Below are 9,239 nucleotides of genomic sequence, written 5' to 3' on the forward strand. Positions count from 1 at the left end.
TGCGGCCTAGTTGCTAGTCGCATGTTTTGCATAAACTTAGCTAAACATAAGGTCGCGGGTGAGCAAAGAAATTATTTTAGTTAATTGATATGGACCTCCGCAGAGTAACGCCTGATTCAATTTTGATGTTTGACTTTTTATTAATGGTTTACGCGTGCAAAACCGCAGGGCATGTCTAGTTAATAACACTTTGTACGTTGAAATTGCGATGAGGAAGTTATATTTTCACAGAGCGCTTCGTGACAGAAAAGGAATTCATTTGAATAAAAAACCGGCCAAGAGCGTGTCGGACACGCCCAAAATAGGGTTCCGTAGCTATTACGAAAAAATTAATTAATTCTTATTTTATACGGAATCTTCCAAGTTTAGGTATATTTTATACCTTAGGCTGCTATTTACTCTTAAACTACTAATAATTCTCAAGCAGACTTAGCCGTTATAGTTTTCCTTGAAAGTTTGATATACTTACTACCAACCTAATTTTTTTTTAATTTTTCCACCCACCGGTTTAGATTTTAGAGGGGGGGACGCCCGATTTTAATGAAAATTTTCACTTTAAAGTTGAATATTTCGTAAACAAATCGCTGAATCGAAAAATCGTCTTAGCAAACCCCTAAAATGGTTTTAAAAGACCTATCCAACGATACCCCACGCTATAGGGTTGGATAAGAAAAAAAAACACCCCCATTTTACGTCCATGGGAGGTACCCTAAAAAAAATTTTTTTTTAGTTGTTTATTGTACCATTTTGTTGGCATAGTTTACATATATATCCGTACAAAATTACAGCTTTCTAGCATTGATAGTCCCTGAGCAAAGCCGCGGACGGACAGACAGACAGACAGACATGGCGAAACTATAAGGATTCCGTTTTTGCCATTTTGGCTCCGGAACCCTAAAAAGAGCATTATACCATTCAAAATAATCTTACTCCAACCAACCTTCATCAACTTTGCGCACGTATACTGACAAATAAAGAATTACTTACTTACTTACTTAGTCCCAAAAACGAGCAATTCTATTGAGCTTTATCTATATACGCTTGGCTGCTTTTGGACGTGCGATCTCACGGCTCAAGGATTCCTTTACTCCATGTAAACAAGGATGGAATCGACAGGGATCGCGCCAGGGTATTTCACGGATGTGCACCAACCCCGAATGTTTCTCAGATTACTCGTAGGGTGCAAACACAATGCAGATGAGATGCACAGTGCTGACAATGAAACCGTTTGTGATACGATCATCCAAAATATGTAATTTATTTTCAAAGAGTATCTATTCCAAGCACTCAAACATAGGTTACCATGACCTTATAACGTCGGAGTAAGAGTCTGTGGTACCGTAAACTGCTTCAACTTTGCCCTCTGGCCCCAACATTGCCTGATTCGATTTAGTCAATACCTAGCACCCTTCTAGGTTTTTAAACTTTTATCCCCCTGTAATAATAATTCCCGTGTATATAAAAGTTTAAAACTTATAAGAGTGCTAAGTTATCGACTTTAAATCGAATTAGGCAATGTTGGGGCCAGAGGGCAAAGTTGAAGCAGTTTACGTTACATATTTTTGAAGGGTTAGATAAATCCATATTTTTGCAATCGACTGTTCTATTTTTATTCTCTGTGAAGGGTGCCTTATCCCCAGTCGTTTTTTATTAAAGTCGCGACTGTCTTGAAATTTGGCAAACTTATGTAAAGTACGTGACAATACAATAATCTGGTAGTGACGTCCTGGTAATGCGGCCAGGATCGTCTCCGCAGAACGGAACTCTTCAACCGTTAATGGCATCGACTTGAAATTTGGTATGCTAATGTAGTTTGGGTGACAATTCAAGTACAGCCGAAAAAAGTGCAATCAGCAAAAAAAAATAGTATTACAAATGATTTTTTTGCCAAAAACTTTTTAATTCCAAACAAAGATTTTGTATAAGCAAAGGTCTTGAAATTAATTAAGCAATGACTTCTGTTGTCCGTTTCAACTTTTAACCGACATCAGTGCGGACATTGCTTTAATTGGCAAATTAAGAGTTAACGAATAAATTACGAACGAATTCTATGAGTTCAAACACTATCTCACCTCACTTAATTAGTGTGCTGGATTACTTTAGCAAAAGGACAAAGGCTCAACGACCTACTATTTCCAAAAGTACTAACTAGGAACCCGGAAAAAACTTGCTGAACAGTGAATTTATTAGCATCTTGTAGTTATTTCCTACTTTAAAAGCCTGTAATAAAATAACCGAATCGAAATAGTAGACTGTATAATAAGGTCTACAGGGCGAGCCTACGTCTAACAAGGGATGTTCTACGGCTGATATGATGATGATGATGATGATGATCCGAGCTACATATTCAGGGTGGAAATTATTAACGTCACTTGAAAGGAAAGTAGACTAAATGCTGAAGATAAGAAAAAAATTATAAAAAGGTAGTATTCAATTTTCCAAAAAAACTGCATTTATTATTAATGTATTTGAAACAAACACAACAAACAAACTTAAAATAAAAAATACAGTTAGGTTATCTGAGATTATCAGTACATTATCATTTTATATACAAGGTGTTAATTAAATAACTGAAAACCAGGAAGTATTTTAATTTTGCTCAAAATCAAGAGTAGAATCGATTACACTATGTTTTAAATCAGGTTGTGTTTGTGTTTTTTACCCCTCACGCAAAAAGAGGGATGTTATATATAAGTTTCACCGCTATGTGTGTCTGTCTGTGGCACCGTATCTTTTAAATGGGTGAACCGATTTGAATGCGTTTTTTTTATTTGAAAAGCTGGTTTTTAAATCCCCTTTTTATTGTGCCCAGTCTAAAAGCTACGAACGCAACATGCGCCAATTAGCGAGGTTGCGTACTATTTAGATAATTAAATACTGGCCCTAACTTAAATAAAAAACACATTTTTGGGGTGTCTGTCTTCAGATATTTAACACCTTGTGTGTACCTACATGTTGTAACAAAATGCTACAAAGCTATTCCCGTTTTCGGCTAATGCTTCGAAACAATCTCATTTCCTCTCACATAGCCCAAACGTGTGTCAAACTTCAGAAAAAGGTCGAGCGAGGAATCATTGCAAACAACTGGAGAATGCGCAGCGATCGCCATTGCTTGCGGATTACTACCGCCCTATTTCCGGTAGTCTCGAGCCTTTGATAAATTGCAATTCCAAAAATATCTCGTTTTACTATTCGTGTCATCGTTTTTAAATGTGATTTTTTGCCAGTGGCATCCCGTAGGGTGCTGTATGATTGGCCAGAACGAATAGTTGGAAAATTCTCACTTTTTGCATGCTTCGGGGTTTGATACGAAAAAAAGGCGATGCCCTTTTTAAGTAATCACTAATATTGAAGTTGTGAGATGAAGGTTTGTCACAAGTTTATGACGACCGGATGACCAAGTGGTTAGAGAACCTGACTACGAAGCTTGAGGTCCCGGGTTCGATTCCCGGCCGGGCAGATATCCAGCTATTATCCATAGTAGTACAAGCTTTGTTTAGTTTGGGCCTAGGTCAATCGTTGTCAAGTGCCCCATGATAATAATTATTTTATGGTGTCAATTATTCATATTTCTAATTTTAAAACAATATAAAATCTTAATGTGACGTACTCGTATATACGTACCACTGCAGGGCACAGAATGGAAAAGCTTGGGCCGCAGTCTCCACGCAGGCCCAGTACGGATTGGGAACTTCACACGCACCATTGAATTTCTACCCATGTGTACGCAGGTTTCTCAAGTTGTTTTCCTTTACCATTCAAGTTCATGAAAAATTTGTAATTTAATTTCGCACATCAAATCCTCATGAGTTGCAAGCCCGGGGCCGAACCCGCGACTGCTTGACAGGTCATATGCCAAATCAGGCTACCAATCATAAGTAACAAATATAAAGCATTTCCTCAGCATTTTATTCCAGCAATTCCGCACCACCACTGGATTCGATGGTGATGTCCATGGGTAGTGATCACCATCAGCAGACCCACTTGCTTCTTTCCCACCCCATGTCATAACGTAGTACGTAAGTAGTACATAAATTATCATATTCGCAGGAACCCTTATAAGGATTAAAATGTCGTAGTAAATTTGACTTTGATGCGGGTTAGAAGAGTCCTAAATCGTAAAGATCTTGGTAAATTAAGTAACCAATGTAACTTTGCACTTAAAATTCCGAAAAACTCGTCTCACCAAGTGCGAGCCCGACTTTCGCGATCCTTCCGTAGAGCACACCCACGTTGTGTGCTTGCTTGATGATGAACTCTGGTGGAGTTCGAAAACGCGTCGCGTAGTATGTGGTGGTATAGTTTGGGTTCATGTATGTGTGTGTTCTTACGAACACGAGACAGGGAGCGCATAACACACATTTGTTGTATAGACTAGCTATCGTGGCCTCCTCCAAACTTGGCCTCCTACAGATTGGAGCGACGACCTGGTGAAGGATTGCGGTGGATGCGGAAATCACAGACGGACTGTGGAAGCTGGGAGTCTATGTCAATCCAGCATGGACGTCTTTCGGCTGAATGATGATGATCTAAGATGGCGGGTGAAACACTGTAATTTTTATAGTTCATTGAAATGACCTCCGAATTTAACACCTAGATTCTATAAGTTATTACAGTCGGCCTAATTCGTTAACTTCTAAGTCCATTTGACTAGTTTACGGAATTGAAAAAATTGCTAGACTCTTCATCGTTTAACTAATCAAAATTTTGAAAATCCCATTGTACTATGACTAACTGATATTTTAAATATATTACAGCATTCTTATTTAAGTATTAAAATGCGCACTCTGTGGTCTTGAATAAAAACTGTCTGTGACACTGACATATCTGTCAACTTTACTTTACTTTCTATGTACGCCATTGTGTTGTAGCTCTACTGCTAATAAAACAATAAACTGTTATTCAAGTACTTTTATTGGCTCTGACGATAACATCTCAACAGGCTATGGGCCCAGACATCGCGAGTGAATAGAAATAAAGTCGGATCGGTCGTCAGAACGTGTTTTTTCCTACGTCTCGGTATTGCGTCGGATGCACGCGTGTTTGTAGCGCGGCACGTGGACGTTGTTAAGTACCAATGGATCTTGGAGGTCTTGGCGTCGCGACTGCGAAGAAGTTCGCAGGCGACAACACTACAGACAATGGAAGTTCCAAACGACACTTGCCTTGAAGGCCAGGGGCCTGGGCGATCACATAACCTCTTCTATAGCGCCGGCTGGCGCCGATGAGAACGAGTGGAAGAAGAAAGATGCCGCGAAGGCGATGTACGTAATTACGGCAAGCATGGAATTGCCTCAAATAAGTCTAATCGAAACAAGTGAAACGGCGAGTGACATTTTTGTCAAATTAGACTCGATCTATGACCAAAAAAGTGAAAATTCCAAAATGCTGTTGCATGAGAAATTCCACACGATCAAGTTTATCGAGGGCGATAGCATTGCCGAACACATTTCTAAAATAGAAAATATTGCGAAACAGCTAAAGGATGCCGGCGAAACAATGTCAGAAATGGCAATCGTGACCAAGATACTAGGGTCATTGCCCGAGCGCTATCGCATGGTGCGACAAGCTTGGCTGTCGCTCGAACCAAGTAAACAAACGGTAAACAACCTTACGGCGCGACTGTTAGATGAGGATTTAAGTTTCAAAGCTCAAGAGGAAACAGCACTAGCTACGGAGAAGGTGGCTAAAAGATCAGTAAAGTGCTTTAAGTGCAGGAAACTTGGGCACTATGCTCGTGATTGTCGCTTTAGCCCACAACAAAGTAGTGCATATAAGCATGACTTAAAGTATGAGAAAAATGAATCAGCCTTCATTGCCCAGCTTGAGGCAAATAACACAGCAGATGAAGAAGTATGGATCTTAGACAGGGGGCATCCGCCCACATGACATATCGACGGAATTATTTCTCAGACTTCAAGCCAGAGTGTAGCTGTGTGCGATTAGGTGACAAAAGTGAACTATCTGTGCAAGGCTCAGGAACAATTAAAATAATGAAGTTCTTGAACGGTAAATGGTATGATTCCACCATAAATAATGTGCTTTTGTGCCTGAATTGAAGAGAAACTTGTTCTCGGAGGGTGTTGTAACCTCAAAAGGATTTTCAGTGACCAAAAACAAAGATTTTGCATTTATAAAAAATAGTGACGGAAGTGTTGCGGCTACTGCCATTAAACAACCTAATAATCTTTACAAATTGTTGTTCAAGCCCATCTTGGCGGGCGGTGAAGCAAATATAGTAACTTTGAAACAATGGCACGAGCGCGTCTTGGTCATGTTAACATAAAGACATTGCGTGAAATGGTGCAAAATGGACATTTACCTCCTGTTGGTGATCTCAGTGACTTTTTCTGTGAGGCTTGTGTTATTGGTAAGCAACATAGAGTCCCTTTCAAGAAAAGAGAATCAAACGTGCAGAAAATAAAGTGTACAGCGACCTCTGTGGGCCTATGCCAATACCATCTGTTGGTGGAGCTCGATATTTATCACATTCCTAGAAGCAGCATCTGGATTTATCACCGTTTACTTCTTGAAGCACAAGAGTGAAGCGCTACAGGCCTTTCAGAAGTATGTTCAACTAATAGAAAATAATTTGACACCAAAGTCAAGCTGTTACACAGTGACAACGGCAAGGAGTACTGCAATGATGAATTTAGGAAATATGCAGCTGAGAAAGGTATTGAGTTAGAACACACCGCCCCATATACACCGCAGCAGAATGGCCGGAGCGAAAGGGCAAACCGCACAATCATGGAAAGTGCTCGGTCTATGCTGTATGCAAGACATCTACCTCTGGCGCTGTGGGCAGAAGCAGTGCAGACAGCGGTTTACTTAATGAACAGAAGAAATAACAAGGAAATGACTCCATTTGAACTTTGGACTGGCTCAAAACCCACACTGACACATGTTAGAGCATTTGGTTCTGCTGCTTATATGCATGTACCTAAAGAAAAGAGAACAAACTAGAGCCAAAAAGCAAGAGGCTTATTCTAGTTGGCTATGAAAGCAACTCTGACAATTACAGGTTGTTTGATCCGGATACAAAGAAAATAAGTGTATCTCGGGATGTAATCTTCAACGAAAACGAGCTCTCTTCATTGATTGACAGCATGGGAGAGATCAGATCACCCACTGACCCTTGATAGCTATCATAGTGAAGAAGGCAAACTTATGAGTCCCATCTATATGGTCATGAAGCATTTGAGGATTTTTACCAAGCTATGATAGATGATGTGGCAGTTAACGAATTAGATGAAAATCCAGAGAGTCAGGAAGAGAGCAAAGCAATGTATGATCAAAATAACGAGGGAAGAGAACAGAGATACAACCTGCGTCCCCGACTGCATAGAAGCACAGCAGCAGAAGCAAACTTAGAAGTACTACCCAATACATACACAGAGGCTGTGAATAGCCAAGATAGGGAAAAATGGATAACAGCAATGAATGAGGAACTGGAGTCTCATGATGCATGCAAGACATGGGAGCTTGTGGAACGTCCAGCTAACAAGAAGATGATTGGTTGTAAATGGGTTTACAAAATTAAGCAGAATGCTGATGAGACCACACGATACAAAGCTCGACTATGTGCAAAAGGCTATACCCAAGAGAAAGGGATAGACTATGATGAAACGTTTTCACCAACGGTACGCTATGATACCATTAGAATGATGCTGTCACTGGCAGCAAAAGAAAAATTGAAGATGGCACAGTTTGATATAAAGACTGCTTTTCTATATGGAACCCTAAAGGAAGAGGTTATATGGAACCTCCACCTGGTCTAGACACAGAATTAATCTGCAAACTCAAAAAGTCTCTGTATGGGTTGAAACAGTCGCCCAGGTGTTGGAATTCTAAATTTCACTCTTTCATGGAGGAAAATGGTTTTGTAAACTGTCAGAATGACAAATGTCTGTATATATCTCTGGACCAAAGTTCCTTATATTTACTTTGTTTGTAGATGATGGGTTATTATTGTGTAAAAACAAGAGCTTATTGATAAGTTCTTAATCAACTTGCAAAAGCATTTTGAAATAACTATTATGAGTCCAAAGCAATTTGTGGGTTTAGAAATAGAAATTGAAAACAATGGGTCAATCTTTGTACATCAAACTAAGTATATTAATAGCTTGCTCCACAAATTTGGAATGGACTTATGTAAAACTAGTGCACTGCCAGCTGACCCTAATGTAAAGTTAGATAATTGTGAAGGATCAGCTGACATGCCAGATGTACCATACCGTGAGGCAGTAGGCTCACTCATGTATGCTGCTATAGGTAGCAGGCCTGAGGCCTGATATTACTTATAGTATGCTCACTGAGTAGATACTTGAACAATTTTAATAATGTACACTGGGTGCAGTAAAAGGTGTTTTAAATATTTGAAAGTAATAAAGATTTGGGCATACTATATAGTACAAGTATAAGTGAGGATAGCAACACAAAGGTTTTTCTGATGCTGACTATGCAAATTGTACTGTGACACGCAAATCTATAACTGGCTATGTGTTTATAATGAATAGTGTGCTATCACCTGGAACACTAAATTACAGAAGTGTGTGTAGCTCTGTCTACGACAGAAGCTGAGTATCTAGCTGCCTGTGCCGCTACGAAAGAGCTTGTTTGGATTAAAAGTCTCATGAAAAGAAATTGGTTTTTCAGAAAATATCAAGCTATTAATTGATAATCAGAGTACAATCAAACTGATTCGTGGTGCTAATTTACATAAGAGATCGAAGCATATAGATATTCAATATCACTATATTAGAGAAAACTTCTTGAGAATGTAATGATGTTGAGTATTGTGAAACTAAACTTCAGGCAGCAGATATGTTTACCAAGAGTCTTCCTAAACCTCAGTTTGAATCTTTGAGAGGGATGATTGTATGTGTAGGAGAGTACGCATTTAGGGAGGGTGTTAAGTATTAAAATGCGCACTCTGTGGTCTTGAATAAAACTGTCTGTGACACTGACATATCTGTCAACTTTACTTTACTTTCTATGTACGCCATTGTGTTGTAGCTCTACTGCTAATAAACAATAAACTGTTATTCAAGTACTTTTATTGGCTCTGACACAACATCTCAACACTTTACCAATCACAGGAAATTAATAAAATGTCTATTTAGCAGGTTTTCGTGTTGAAGGTTAAACTGAATATAGGACTTAGCATTATTAACTTAATTGATATGCTGGAGAAATATCCATAATATTTGCTTTTATTATTTTCCATAAACCAATTC

This window comes from Choristoneura fumiferana, chromosome 4 (assembly GCF_025370935.1).
Source record: "Choristoneura fumiferana chromosome 4, NRCan_CFum_1, whole genome shotgun sequence".
Lineage (NCBI taxonomy): Eukaryota > Metazoa > Arthropoda > Insecta > Lepidoptera > Tortricidae > Choristoneura > Choristoneura fumiferana.